The following is a 16,649-nucleotide window of genomic DNA, read 5'->3' as shown; positions in this document are numbered from 1 at the left end:
ACAAAAGTACTGCACAAACTATAAATCCTATCACATAACAAAGCAAGCAAAGGGCAATTGCTCCAAACACCTGCATTCTGCTCATCAGTTCACTGATCACACCCTCGTGATTCAATTTGTTTGGAAACCTGGTGATCTCCATGACAGCCTTTCATTTAGCAGTAAAACCTCCTCACCCAAATGTGTTAAAGTGTTATATTCATGCATTACAAAACATATGGCATGTTTCCTGCCTTTGCCACTGCTATTAGAGGCCACTTTTCTTCCCTAACCTCAGAAGGAGACAAGTAGTAAATACAGACCCAGTAATTTCCTGTTGGGCTTGCCTTGTTATGGTTTTACTAATTTATTTTTTATGTAAGCACTTTCACAGATGTGTCTGACAGCCTCCTGTAGTTTCATTATGCACCTTTCCTCAACAGCAGACTACTTGTGCTTAGGATGGCTTGCTTGGGGTGAATGTTTGCTCCTTTTTGCATGGAGCACTCACAGATGTTGAGGTGATACAAATTTGTATCTTAAAGGCCAAGTTCTTTCCCCATCTGTCAAGCCATGTCACCCCATCTCTTTTGTACACTGAACAAAAACAAAATCACAGGCAGAAAACAAAGAAGAAAGCAGCAGAAGACTGACAGGAATAATAAAGGATCACCAGTCATAAAGCAATAGAAGTTCAACGAAGTGAAAGGGGAAGTTGTAAGTTCAGCTCTTAGTTGAGATGGTGATTTGGAAACAGAGATAGGACTAAATTATTCCACCTTCTGTCCCTGCTATACCACTAAGCAATTGACTCTTATCTTGTCATGACCTGAGCAAACGTGGCAAAAGAGCATTACGTAGTTTCTTACAGTTTAAATGCTTATTTCTTCATAAAAACAAAGGACAGCTGGTGATACATCTGATCAAGTTACCATACAGTAGGCATTTATTATCAGACATTATCAGACATTGCAGCTATTTTATTTAATTCTTTTATATAAAGCTTCTGTGAGAAGTGAAATTGAGGGCTAACTTTTCCTCCAGAATGAACGTTATCATTTATTTAGATAAGTATAAGCAAATTAATATAATCAAAATACTGTCACTACATGAGGTACCATTCAATAGATTTGAGAATGGCATATGTCATCTTGCTAAAGGGATGAGTCAGATGTTCAGCTTCTTTGTTCAGAGAACTTACTGAATAAAAATTAACAACAGAAAGTGGCATGAGGCAGCTAGGACCACTTATGAAGAAGGCTTTGTTGATCCAGTGATGCAGGAACCTAAAGACCCTTCAAAGCAAACCTCCATCAGACCTGTCTGAAGCTATGGAAAAACATATCACAGTAGGCAAAAGCAAGCTAAGTCCCAGCAGCATCGACATACCCGGAAGTATGGGACAGCAAAAACAGAGATTGTATCAGCAAGCAGTGGGAGTGAGTGAGAAGAAAGACAAGCAGAAGGAAGTTTCATTTCTAGATATTGCTAGTTCTGAATCAGTTTTCAGTAGGTCTTGGTCTGGTTAGATAGGCAAGTAACTACAGTACTGTATACTGACACATGACATCTACCACACAACTGCAATAGAATTTGAGAAAAAGCATGAAAGCTAAGCAGAATTTGTGACTATTTTGAAATTAAAGTCTCTGTGGAGCTGAGCTATTTCAGACTGTATTACAGTTTCAGTCTGCATTCAGTAGGACTAACAAACTTAGTAATTTACTTGTTGGAAAGCAACCATTAGTTGTCTTAAGGTTGAATGATACCCTGGCATCGACGACAAGAAAAAATTCAAAATAATGTGGGAAATCAGACAGAAATGTGAACTTCAACCTTCAAGACTGTAAAACAAAACAAGAGGGTAAAATATCACTAAACTAACTCCTGCACTTGGGGAAAGATAGAAAAACTTCAAAGGATTCTATGACTTTGCAAGAATTTGGGAATATCAACAGAGTTTTCACAGCATAAATAGAAAGGCTAAGAAGAGTAACAGTAACTCCAAGAAATTTTTCAGAGAACTGGTGAATAATATTACAACAGAACAGAAATGGACTACATCTGCAAGGTAGTACAATATTTCAACTTAAAGGCATACCTTTTTGGCTTCACATTAAGTGGATTTATATGCCCAATCCAAAGGAATATTCCAAAATGTCAGCAAGTTTCCATATCATGGCTGACCTTTGCACATTTCCACCACCTCTGATTATCTGGGATTTATAATATTGTTCCTAAATATAAGCAGTTAAGTTGTCCGTAGATGCAGTATAGCAAATTTTTTTTAAAAAACACTATAAAGCCTCAATTTAAAACACATTCAAATTTGGAAAATACTACAATGAAGTACTTGCCAGATCTGATAAACACATCATCGTGTAGCAGCATGAATTTAAGCAGTTTTCAGCAACGTATGATTTGAGACATGTTTTACGCCAATTCTCTGACAGAATTAGTTGAAGAATCTTTATTAATGTGCTAAAGCACACAGTTTTCCAAACTGCAAAAAATACAAAGCTTTGAACTAAAGCAAACAATGTCATTGACTAAAGTCTTATTTGACTGAAAGCATAAAACAAGAATGCTCTGTTTGGGAAGTCTGGTCACATTACTGAGAAAAGGCAAATACAGAGGAAAAGGAATGCAGAAATAAAATCCAAATGATAAGGGTCCACACTTTAAGCTAATAATACTGTATTGGATATACAATCACAAACACTGTCAACACAGACAGTAGCATAAGGTCCAGATAGACACAAGCATCTCAAAATAAATTTTATTCCCAGAACTGAGAAAGAAGGAAGGAATGGATACTCTTTTAGAAGTAGTGATCTCAAAGGGGAACAAATATACAGCACACTTAAACAACTGAGCAGAAGAACTACTGAATTTATCTTCTCCTGACAGCTCTAAGGCTGTTTTAGGAACATCACAGTTCCTCCCATAAGGCAAGGCATCCCAGACCATAACAGTACATTAGCTGGCAATTTAGGTATTGGAGTGCTTGTAAGAATTTGAAATCGTGCCTTCAACAGTTGCTAGCATTATGCATACCTAGAAAACAAAGATGTGAGGAATTTCTCCTTTAAGGAACTACTGCTGGGGAGCTGTGGGGAACACGCCCCATGTTTTATGGTGGGAGAACATGCACTCTAGCAAAAGCACCAAGAAAAACATCATTTCTGATTTACTGCTGAACACCTTCCACCAGTACTAATCATTAGAAAAGATGCAAGAGTAAAATAAACTAAAGCTTCAAAACATTTATTTCTATGAAGAATTTTTACTCACAACACTTGCAAGGAACAGAAATACCTCATGAGAAAAAAAAAAAAAAACAACCAACAAAACAACCAACAAAACACCAGAAGTCTGAAACTATTCCTTCAAATGCCATGGAGCTTCACAAACGGTTTAGAAAGGGAAAAGTACACTTGGGAGTTCCAACTGAAATATTCCGGCATATATTTCAAGTTTGTACAGCACTGTGTGCACACTGACAGATCAGTGTCACGGACAACATCAGCCCAATATTTTCTAATAAACCTAATAATCTATTCCTTGACTTTAAAATCATACTTAAAAAAGTAAACTATGAACAAAATCAAGCAGATATCTCCCAGAAGATAAAATTTCTATGGGCTGTTGCATGTGCAATTACTAGGTGAAATCTGAATATGCTTCAAAGGGGAAGGTTTATACTTTATTTCACCAATTATTATAAAGATTATATATATTATATATGTTATAAAGATTACACTGAAATTCAGCAGCAGAGCATTTCCAAATGCCTAGCTTTTTGACTAACACACCTGTACTTCACATATCACAGAAAACATAATTCAAGAAATTAGACAAAAATAAGAAAAGTCATTTCCCAGCCAGATTTGGTCAGTAATATTTGAGACTGGAATTATCCTCTAAAATGCCAGAGTTGAAGAGGTACGCGTCAGCAATGTTTTAGGTAGTACATGACTACCCACACCTCAGTTATTTTGTATTTGTCAGAACGATTTTGTATTTATACCATAGAAAGATATTCTATTGGAGACTAGAATCTTAGAATGGTTTAGGTTAGAAGGGACCTTAGTTATCATCTAGTTCCAAACCCCTGCCATGGGCAGGGACACCTCCGACTAGATCAGGTTGCTCAAAGCCCCATCCAACTTCGCCTTGAGCACTGCCAGGAAGACCTGTGCTGGTGCCTCACCACCCTCATAGGAAAGAACTTTTTCCTAATATCTAACTTAAATTCATCTGCTTTCAGTTTAAAGACATTCCCCCTTGTCCTATCCGTATAAGTCCTTGCAAAAAGTTCCCCTCCAGATTTCTTGCAGGCACTCTCTAAGCATTGGAAGCTTGCTGTCAGGTCTCCCAGGAGCCTTCTCCAGACTGAATAAGCCCAGTTCTCTTGGTCTGTCTTCACAGAAGATTCTCCAGCCATCTGATCATCTTTGTAGCCTCCAACACGTCCACATCAGTCTTATGCTGTGGGCCCCAGAACTGAACACAGTACTCCAGAGGGGGTCTCATGACAGCAGAGTAGAGGGGGAGAAACACCTTCTTCAACCTGCTGGTCACACTCCTTTTGACGCAGGATACAGTTGGCTTTCTGGGCTGCAAGCACACGCTGCTGCGTCACATTATGCTTCCCGTGAACCAAAACTCCCAAGTCCTTCTCTGCAGGGCTGCTTTCAGTCCAGTTTCTGCCCAACCTGTGTCTGTGCTTAGGGGTGCTGTGCTTAAGACCCGTGTGCAGGACCTTGCACTTGGCCTTGTTGAACTTCTTGAGGTTCACACAGGCCCACATATGAAGCCTCTCACGGTCCCTCTTGGGAGAGCATCCCTTGCCTCCAGTATATCAACTGCACCACACAGCTTAGTGTCATCGGCAAACTTGCTCCGGGTACGCTCGATCCCACCATCCATATCACCACATAATTTCCAGAGTAGGCAAAAGAATCCCAAAATAAGATGAAGTCCAAGCAATTTCACACTGGATTTTCCTATTCTCTTTCAAAAAGAAAGAAGTATTGCCTTACAGCTGCCCTGGCACAGCCTGTTTACATATTATGTCAAGTTTCCAAACCTCCCTTCGTTGGATTTGTTGACACAGTGTCCAGCAAAATATTCTAGATTGTTAACCAGGCCTAAATATTTTTTTCTGTTTTGTTTTACATAAACATGCAGTTGGTTGGTTTCATTTAATTCAGAACTTTTCAGTCATCCTAAAAATGATACAATGTGCTTAAGGCACCACTTGAGGATAATTTCATGAAGAGGGATTTTCCTGTTTTACACATTAAAACTGTGGATCAGACGGAAAGTATGACCAATAGCTGGTTTTCTTGTTCCACTCTAGACTCTTTCAGGACTTTGGAAAAAAAGAAGCCAATTTTCTCTTTTTAAATATCTAAGACACAAAACAGATCTCCAGCTGTTCCTGGCATTACCCAGGCAGACTTTGATGGCTCCTCTCCACATAAGAGATTTCACCACTGGAGCAAAACGAACAAGATGAACTGATGGCCCTGCAAGAGCAGCAATTTGTGATTCCATCTTTCTTCATGGGTAACAAGTTTTCACCCGCTCTTGATAATTATTTATCGGGCTCTGGATTCATAAGACCTTGCACAGAGGTGGGCTTTAAGCACCCTGTCATAACTTCAAAATCTAATAGATGTAGTAATAGTTTGTACTGACTCCATCTGTTCAGTGACAAACTTCTTCCTTCCAGAATTGCAATGCAGATGGGAAAGAAAATCACACTCAATTGTTTCGGGGTGGGGGTATCTTTTTTACATCTGTACAATCTCCTGAAAGCTGAAATACAAAACAAACAGCAAAACAAACAAACAAACAAAAAAAAGCATGAAGCAAATGGGCATATTAAAATTATTGCCACCTAGGTCAAATAAATCTAAGGAGATAATCCACTTATGATACTTTTTTGATGTAGAATTTGAAAGGGAAAATAGTGGATAGCCATTAGTGGATGAAAGCTGTAACAAATAAAAATAAAATAGTTCAAGCAAAAGCTATCATCTCTCAAACATATGCACTAAGTAGTCTTTTTTTGTGCTTCCTCATGTCTTTGGACAAAATACTTTAGATTTTACAAAGTTCTGACATTGATGAAAGAAAAGTAATTATTAGTGTAAGAACCTTATTAAGACAGCTCAGTTAATGTCAAGGTCATAAGAATTCCATCCCCACTTTCTCACTCAGCCAGAAGAACTTTAAAATGTGCTAATAAATCTGACTGAATCCCTTAAGTAACTGATCAAGTCTTATAATTTTAGATACTCTAAGAAAATCACTATTGAAAATTATTAATGATTCTACATATTTATTAGCATAAAATAATTTCAGTCACAACATGAAATACATTTCAGGATTGTAGTTTGTAATACATTTTTTAAGTGTAACACTAATGAAACTTCCATAGTTTGTCATATAAGCAAAACTGTCTGATGCAAAGTGCCCTATCTGGTGATTGTGATTATACACCAAGCCCCAAAAGCCCCAGTTACATGAAGAGGGAAAGAGCACCATCTTAGGTTTAAAACTCTTCTCTGCAGAGTAAACAGGAAGGAAACCCAGCACATAAGCTGTTTGCAGGGTACTTGAATAAATTTGAGAGGCATTTCACTTCTCAATATTATCTCTGTCATATGCACAGAGACAGAATACTGGCCTGTGTAGCATCACTATGGCCCATGAACTTAAGAGTGTAGAGGGAAAATAGTTTGGTGTTTGCCACCTCTGCTTTCAGTTGCCAGGCTGTGTGCAAACCTGGCCAAGAATTGCATCTGTTTGCTCTCAGAAATTGTCGTATTTGTCCTTATAGAGGGGCAAAGGCTTCCAGGAGTCTTCTGAAAGACTACATAGAGATCGAAAAAATGGATTTCAGTCATGCAAATCCAACGTCATAATCTTGTAAACCCCTTCACTTCACAAGCACCAAGAATAAAGCACTCCAAGACACCCAGAAGCATCTCAGCTTTGGCAGAAAGATCTCTTTGGCCTTCAGGTGATGGATGAAGCTGATCAGGTTTCAAAGCTCAGGCAGTTTTCTACCCATGTCTCTCTCTGATCTCCTATGCAGTTTTATGGTATGCTCAATATATAGGTACAGGATCAAACACCATTTGAGTATCAGTGACTGCTTCAATTTGCTTGATACAACTTGGAGGAAGAGCTTCTTCTTCACTTAGCCTATATTCCATTACACAAACACCTCCACTGTGCAGCCTTCACCTAAGGTGAGAGAAACACATCTTTCCCTCCTCTGCCTAAGCAGACCCTAATATATTTTCTGGTCTTCAGGAAGGTGGAGGAATAAAGTTGGTAGTCTTTCAAAGCACAGAATTAATTCTGAGTCCTCTGTACCTGAAAGCTCTCAACAATTTAAAATTGTAGCTTGAAGGCAGCTCCATCTTTACTCCCACTGCATTTTAGAAAAGTAACACCACTCAAAGTCTGCATAAAAATGGAAGCATCAATCTTCTAAAGAACATCCTGGCAGAAGAAAAGTCCCCTTTCTCCTCTTCCTGCTGTGGAAAGCACTTGTGCTTACAGGAGGGATGGGCTGAGTACAAGCTCTGATTTGACAGGTAGATTCCTTTTAAGGTCCTTCGGGATCATGCCATGGAGAGCTGGACACTTAAGTGCCATGCTAGTTGGCCTTACTGTCTAAAGCTTTCCTGGCAAACTAGTGCCATCTGAATTAGAGCTAGAAATTTATCAAATTAGAAAACACTGATGGTGGGGGAGGAAGGAAAAAAAAACCCAATAATTTTAATAAAATCTTTTTCAGGAAAAAAAAAAAAAAGTTGAAATCATGATCTCTCCTATGTCAAAAATAGGCAACCCACATTCAATCACAGCTCCGAGTGCAATTTTTTTGTGTATGGGCTTAACCACAAAAGTACATTTATCTGAAGGAATTACACCATTACACATAATAATACAAAATTAATCAAGATTCCAATAAGACAAAAGCTTATCGTTTTCAGCTGCAGCACTTTAAGTGGAGAAGGTGAGGGCTGTTGTTGTTTAGGGTTTTTTCTGATAGTAAACAGCAAAAGGGAAACCAAACTATTTAGAAATAACAAAGTGTTTTTAAACTGACTTAGGACTCTGTAATGCCTTGCAACACTGTGGGCAATTATTTTAGTGTGGTAATAACAAGTGTAAAGCACCACATTATCCCATGTGGTTTTCTAATTATAGCTAAGTAATATGATGGTCAATATCCACACAAATGATGAATTAAGTAAACTGAAATCAGTGCAAAGTTAAAACAATCTTCCAAGATGAATTTACAACATAAGTAATAAAAGTATTTCAGATTAGGATAATGTGTCAAGCTAAAATGATGAAAATAATGATCTTTTTTACAGAAGATGGAAATGGCATTTCTGAACCAACAGAAGTACCAATGTGAATTTTACACTGAATAAATGTATTTTATTTACATAGATTATATTCACAGAATAAATTGTTGCACATAGAATTTCTTCTTTCTCTTGATATACAAGACATTTAAAAATTAAAAAAGGAAGTACAAGGCTTGGAGCTTTCTTCAATTCCTATAAATTAAAACCCTTATGCTGTTACACATATATATGTGTGCACATCTGTTTATGTGCAGACATATTCCTAGCAGAAAAATAAAGTTTAAAGAATTTTACTCCTTCACTACTTCAATATTGTTACATTTTCACATTGCATATTTGTTGTTATATGGCGTATGATTCCAAGCAAGGCTATATTTCTGTGATAAAAATATGAATACCTACAAATAGTTTAAAAGATAAGATTTATTTATTGCTAGAAGTTATGAGACTAGCAGTATCTTATGTGAGAGCAGATAAAGTTACTTTTTTTAGTTTGAAACAATATGGTTTCTAAAATTAAAGATTTTCATATAATCTTGAATTTTTCTATGTCTATAAACTGACTGAAGTTGAATTCTGTTGTAGAAGGAAATAGAGGAATCGGGAAAATGCATTCTTTTTAAGAGCTAATAAATATTTCCTCTTCAGAAAAAAAACATTAGACACCTCATGAGGTTTTCATAGTCTTTTGTGCTAAAAAGTAAGTTTTATTTTAGAAAAAAACAAACCTGCACTTCTTTTTTTTTTTTTCTCCTGAAAGATAGAAACCAGCTTACCTCTTCATCATAACTGCATCAGTAGAGCAATTCAGGGATGGAGGCTCTCCTGTTAGCTGCTACCATTTTTCAGTGCTGTAAGAAAAGGTATTTTTACTCCACAGTCTGGAAGTTCAGGTTTCCAGAAAGCAGTACTCCAAGGGTGAGGACTCGTGTGCAGCTCTTTAACCTGTGCTCCACATCACCTCATTTCCCACACAACACCTTCATGCTTTCTCCCACAAACTGTCCCTTTCACAGGAACTTCATATACCATTCTCTTCATCAAAGGCACAAACGTGTTGCGATTCCAGAGAAATTCAGAATGGATTCAGCCCAAAGAAAGACTATCTACTTTCTGGCTGGTGAACACCTTCTCAATTTATTTCTGATGGGATTTTATACTAATGAAGGTTTTTATGAAGGCAAGATTCTCTGTCACATATACAACTAATAAAAAACTTCATTAAAGGTATGAAGGTTTCAAGGTTAAGCATTCAGAACTCAGAAAATGCCTAAATTAGTGTTCCCTTTGTAGCCAAAATTTACACTGCATGTATATATGTGCAACAAAACAATTCTTCGCTATTTTTCCCACCGGCTGTGAGCCAAACATCATTCCCTAGTCCCATCTCCACAGACAGCTGAACTGCTTCAGTTAAATTTTTTCCCAAAAAAACTCCCTTCAGGAAGCCATCCAACATGACTTTTTCAAGTAAAAGGTTAATGTTTCAAACTTCAGCAAATGCAATTGACTGTACTTGAAGTTCTTATGGAGTCGCACAGATGCTCCCATAGACAAGGCTGCCACCTCTATTCAAACATGTATAGACAATAAACCTCCTTCATGATGATTCTAGGACACAGAATTCACTAGACGAGAAAAGGGTCCAGCTGTTACCCAACTCACCTTCCCCCCTCTGCCATGAAGGAGCAGGAAAGGAATGGCATACACTAGGGCCATAAGGATATTTCAGGATTAAGATTGCATTCCATGAACATGATCCATGCAGCTGCTCATGACACCAGCTTGAATCATCCTACCCGCCCATTTTCAGATCTGCCTTCAGATGTTTTGAATCCCCAGTTGTGCTGATCCATGCTGCAGTGTCCTGTCTCCTGCCTGATCTCAAGACAGAATACAAGTATCTGCCCAGCAAGGCTGGCTGCCTGTTTTATAATCTGCATTTTCGCTTGCTCTTTCCTTCCAGGTTGAGTATTCAACATTACATTAGTGCTTCATAGCAAACTAACAACCAAAGACAGGCAGGTTTCTTCAGCCATTTGAGCTAGGAAGATAATCTAAATTCCTGCCACATGTAACTGCCTAACAAGAGGTCTGTATTAGATTACATGAAAAGGACTTGCGAGAAAATCTTCTCTCTATTGAAATTATTAAATCTACTACTAAGTAATATGATTGCATATCATTTGTACGATATGACTTTGATGCATGATTACATATAACTCTAGCATTTTAATTCCACTAGATTGTGGAAACAAATTGCAAAGCTTCATGGTGCACTAATGCTGTTTCTGATACTCCTGCCGCGTTATTTGAAGTTGGATAAGGTATCACTTCACTGGACACTAGAGCATGAAGTGTTAGCGAATCCTTAAATTATTGGGGTGGTTTGTTCCATTAAATGTTTTTTATTTCCATCACTGTAAGAACAGAATTAAATCCAAGTCTGAATCTTTCTGCAGATTTAATCATGCTTCCCTTGTTTTAATTGCAATTTAAAAGCATATTAATACCTATCTACATACCTATCTTTATTGTACCAGCTCAAATTAAGTAATTTCTTGCCTTCAACAAATTAGCTCAAAGCAGATTGTAAAGTATAAGTCAATGCTTTAGAAAGCACAGCTGTAGCTGCGGTACATGTATGCTGCTGGCAGCAGTCAGGCAGCATTTTGCTAATGACATCCAGATAAGGGATTCTTTTCTAATTCCTTATGGTTTTCACAGTTTGGACTCTGAACTTCTATAAACTATTATTGCGCAAACTGGGCTCTCCCTCCCAAGAAACCACAACTTAAGCAATGGAGATACAGGTCTGAAGTGTATTGAACAGTTTTACCCTCAGGACATGAGAAATAGTGGTCTATTCACCAAACATATTTCCTGTGTAGCACACAATAGCAACAGCTTGTGATGGTAACAAGGAGGCTAGTTTACTTTGATGAAAGTTGGATGTCAGGAGTTACCTGGCCTTCAGAGCCCTGAAAATACAGCCGTCCATTCTCTGAAGACTTCTGCATTTCAGCCATAAAAGCCCATGGGGGTTTTTGTGGCTGCGTTTGAGTCACATTTAGAAAATTAAAATCATGTCAGTGTCAGTCTATTTTTACTGCTGAACTATTAAACACCTGTAGATTGTCATAAGTGGGCTTACTGACATCTAACAGAAAGCAAATGCCTTTATCCTCTCACCAAGAATAATGACATTAAGCTGAGGTGATCATCATTAAAAATATCTCCATGGCTTTAGTGCCCAAATATATTCCTTTACATTCAAGAAAATCAGAACTCCAGTTTCTTTATGTGTTTCAGAGGAGGTGTGGGGAGATGGGAGAAAGGGGAAAGGAACAGAGGAAGGGAAAGGAACAGAGGAAAGGAAAGGAAGAGGGAAAAGCAAGCAAGGGGGGAAAAGGAAAAGGGGAAAACGAAAGGGGGAAAGAGAAAAGCAAAAAATGGGAAAAGGGAGGAAAAGGGGAAAAAAGGTGAGGAAAAGGGGGAGAAAAGTGAAAAATGGGGGGAAAAGGGGGAAAAAAGAGAGGAGAAGGAAAAAATCCAAGTGTGGCACCAACCCAGAGAACAGCCCCTGAACTTCCACATTAAACAAAAACTGGAAAAGTAAAATAAACATTCAAACATCTTTGTCTTCTGAAGTGTAACAGGAAGTTATAACACCCTTCAAGTTATTTCAAGAAACTTTTTTCTGTTGAAATATAAAAATATAAATAAATGAGAACTAGGTGCTAGTAAAATTAAAGAGTTCAAAGTAATTCTCGCTAGTGTCTTCTGATCTCTATATGTCAGTCTACATTTACTAAGAATCCCAAGATCCCACATGGAAAAACAATATCTATTGTTAAGGAACATCCTGCACTTGGCATTTTATCCCAAGCGTTACAGTGATGCAATGAACAGATTATATAACCACTAAAAACAGTGATAGATGAAAATTTTCAGCTTTTAGTGAACACAGAAACATAGAATCATAGAATCACAGAATAGTTAGGGTTGGAAAAACCTTAAAATCATCTAGTTCCAACCACCCTGCCATGGGCAGGGACACCTCACACTAAACCATGCCACCCAAGGCCTCATCCAACCTGGCCTCGAACACTGCCAGGGATGGAGCATTCACAACCTCCCTGGGCAACCCATTCCAGTGCCTCACCACCCTCACAGTAAAGAATTTCTTCCTTATATCCAATCTAAACTTCCCCTGTTTAAGTTTTAACCTATTAGCCCTTGTCCTGTCACGACAGTCCCTAATGAAGAGTCCATCCCCAGCATCCTTGTAGGCCCCCTTCAGATACTGGAAGGCTGCTATGAGGTCTCCATGCAGCCTTCTCTTCTCCAGGCTGAACAGCCCCAACTGAAATACAGTTCTGTGAGAATGTGCGATCCAAAGGGCAGCTCCAGTGAAGCGCTCTTCTTGTGACCTTTATTCCTCAGGGAGTTTGAGGTAACCTGAAAGCAATAATTATAAATTTTCCCACTTACCTTAGGCCTTACTGACTATGTGCAGCCAGAGCAAGAAAACATCTCAAAGAAGCCTGCATGGAAGGTAGGTGCATCTCTCAGGAGCGGAACAGGAATTCCACCTGCAATATGGTCAGTAATTCCACATCAAGGTGTTCACCTACTGTGTAGTCTCAGAGGTGAGGACACAAGACTAAAAAGTCTAAGTAAATTCAAGGGATTTTCTGTGGAAAGCAGTATTGTAGTATTGCTACTTTTGTGAATTGGAAGAGAAATCACAGCAAGTCTGAGTGATTTTTTGCTGGTGTTTCTGCTACTGCATATCGGAAAAACTTTGTTTTTCTTTAATTTGGCATGAAAGTGGGACTCATTTGTGAGGAGACCAGAGGTTCAGGTTCTATAAATCCCAATATAGTAACACTGCCCCTTGAAATTTGGATTTGTTAAATTCAAATGGAGCCCATATTGAGACTGAGCCAATTATTTTTCACTCACATGAAAAAATAGCATAATCTGTATCCTAGCCTACTACAGAAAAACCTATTACACAAATAAACCAATAGAGAGAAGAGAAGCTACCCCATACACTTTAATAAACACTCTCATTGCCAAAATCTCCTGTAATTTCTATTTTTCATCTTTCCTATCGTTTTCCTGCATCTTTCTTCCCCTTTCTAATTGCCTTGTATTTTCTGTGTCAGTGATGTGGATTTATGGTAGAAGTAATGAGATCTTGCATTGTTACAATTCTGGTACTCTTTTATACCACAGTTACTGTTCATCTCTACTGCTTATGTTTGGGTTACAAAATGCTCATCTTCTCCACTGTTTTGTTCATAGGTAGTTAGCAGCAAAATCAATGTACAATGTCTTTCAGAATAAGAAGTGGTGCAAAAATACTGAGTTCCAACAGAATAAACAACCTGAGAACTGTTATTATTCAAATGCATGAGGCAGAGGATGGAGTATAATGCAATACACTGTGTTCTTAGTACTGCAAATCTAGTTGCCATCCTGTCAGCCTGTCTGCTATGCAAATCAATGAGTATAAGGACAAGCATTATAACTGTCGTCTCACTGAAAATTTCCTCCTGGCAGGCACATGCTGAAGAGAATTAACTCTCTGCTGGGGGGACACAAACAGCACCTGCAGCTCCTCTCCTCTCACTGGGAGGGTCTGCTTGGCCAAGGGAATGAGACCAGCTTTTCTGCATCTTGCCTGCTTTCTCCAATGAGGAACAACAGCAAGAACATGAGGGGAACCCAGGGCTGTGCTACTGATTTCATGACTTTTATGTGCTGTGCTTGCTAACTCCTTTTTTTTTTTTTTCCCCTCCCACAGCCCTCCTGCCCTCCGCCCCCCCCCTCCCCCCCCAAGATTAAGAAACCATCTCTTACTACTTGTAAATAACATGAGAAATTATAGTGGTCACTGTCTAAAAGTTGATCCTCCAATTTTCACATTGCCTTAAACTCTGCTACCAGTTTAAAGTGACTTGTTCTGATTTGTGGGTGAGTTATGCTTACTGTGAGCTCCGGTGAATGATTCCACTGCTACTAAGCAGTGATGATTCACATTGAGATTTTTCATGAGTGCAATGTGTCTGCTAGTCCTGCTGTAATGCCTCAAGTAAATGTGACAATCTACAACTGCATGGACTGCCTAAGAGAAAAATCGATGTGTGAGTAGGGTTAAAACAATGATTTTCAGTCATGTCATTTGTGCTGAAGACAGTATGTTCAAGTTCTACCATCAACAGGAAAGGAGGGTGACTTATTCAACTTGCATGACAGGGACTCATCTTTACTAGATGGGACTTCATTCCTGCTGTGATTATGAGGAAAGTTTCTACTTGTCTGAGAAGATGAGTAAGTTATCTCTCCTCCACCCCTCCCTGGATGTATTAATTTATGCAAAGCTCGTTCACTGTTAGCCAATAACTCTGTCTGTGGGGCAATATGTGTGAGGCAAAATGCCACTATTTAACAAACTATTTACCAAAACAATGCGGGGGTTGCAGGAAAAATGTCAGAGTTCACAGGCTCCACACTTTTCTGGCTGTTACTTTGTGTCCCTTTAAAAATGTACATTGTGGTTTGAAGCCCCTTTTTTCTGGCTCTACCCATTTCTTTTTTTTTTTTTTTCCTTGTCTCGGTAGAACTCGATTTATTTCTATTTCATATAATTTTTATATTTAAAAATTCCCTATAGCCACAAAGACCTGACAAATATTTATCATAATTTGCAATTACTCTAAATTTATGAATGTATAAACAAAATCCTTGATGAACTAAAGAAAAAATGTCTGAGACATGGTGACAAAACATAAGGTAGCTACTTGGTTCTTTAAAAATATTCCAAGGCCATAAGTTAGTCCATCAAAAGGTTTTATTGTCTTTTACTCAACAAAGGAACAGATGCCTCCTTCAGTGTCAAAACTAGGTGTTATGCCAACACCCAAAGCTTCCAGGCAGCTTTATTTCTGCAGACTGCATATCTTTCCAGTTAATTCAGAACTCTTTGTGTGATGAATGTAATAAAGTTTAATCCTTTTAGCTAAAAGTGTCACAACAGTCTAAGCAGAAGGGAAAAGCTGGGATTGAGGAGTGGTTTGAGGAAGCAAGACAGAATGAAGAATTTTTTAGGCAGCCTTAAGAGAATTCAAAAAATAATGAAAATGAACATTTTAATTGAAAGCAAACTCTGGGTTTATTTTAAATATTAAAAATGAGCATAAATAGTTATTCACAATTGAGTAGTCCATAACAAGTTTTGGAAGGCAGACACAGGGACTGTAAGAATGAAGACCTTGGGCCCACTGCAGGAGGGGATCTGGTTCGAGACCATCTTAAAAACCTGAACATACACAAGTCCATGGGACCTGATGAAATCCATCCGTGGGTCCTGAGGGAGCTGGCAAATGAAGTTGCTAAGCCACTGGCCATCATATTTGAAAAATCATGGCAGTCAGGTGAAGTTCCCGACGACTGGAAAAAGGGAAATATAACCCCCATTTTAAAGAAGGGGAAAATGGATGACCTGGGGAATTACAGACCAGTCAGTCTCACCTCTGTGCCTGGCAAACTCTTGGAGCAGATTCTCCTGGAAGGCATGCTAAGGCACATGAAAAACAAGGAAGTGGTTGGTGACAGCCAGCATGGCTTCACTAAGGGGAAATCCTGCCTGACCAGTTTGGTGGCCTTCTATGATGGGGCTATGAAACTGATGGACAGGGGCAGAGCAGTTGACATCATCTACCTGGACTTGTGCAAAGCCTTCGACACTGTCCCACAGGACATCCTTGTCTCTAAATTGGAGAGACATCAATTGGATGGGTGGACCACCGGGTGGATAAAGAACTGGCTGGATGGCCGCATGCAAAGAGTTGTGGTCAATGGCTCCATGTCCGGCTGGAGACCGGTAACGAGTGGCGTCCCTCAGGGATCAGTGTTGGGAACAGTCTTGTTCAACATCTTTGTTGGTGACATGGACAGTGGGATTGAGTGCACCCTCAGCAAGTTTGCCGATGACACCAAGCTGTGTGGTTCGGTTGATACGTCGGAGGGAAGGAATGCCATCGGGACCTTGACACGCTTGTGAGGTGGGCTGATGCCAACCTTATGAAGTTTAACCATGCCAAGTGCAAGGTCCTACACCTGGGTCAGAGCAATCCCAGGCAGAGCTACAGGTTGGGCAGAGAAGAGATTCAGAGCAGCCCTGCGGAGAAGGACTTGGGGGTGTTGGTCAATGAAAAAATGAACATGAGCCGGCAGTGTGCGCTCGCAGCCCAG

This window comes from Psittacula echo (assembly GCF_963264785.1).
Source record: "Psittacula echo genome assembly, chromosome: 7".
NCBI classification, from domain to species: Eukaryota; Metazoa; Chordata; class Aves; order Psittaciformes; family Psittacidae; genus Psittacula; species Psittacula echo.
The sequence above is the reverse complement of the archived record's forward strand: the minus strand, read 5'-3'. Positions refer to the sequence as shown.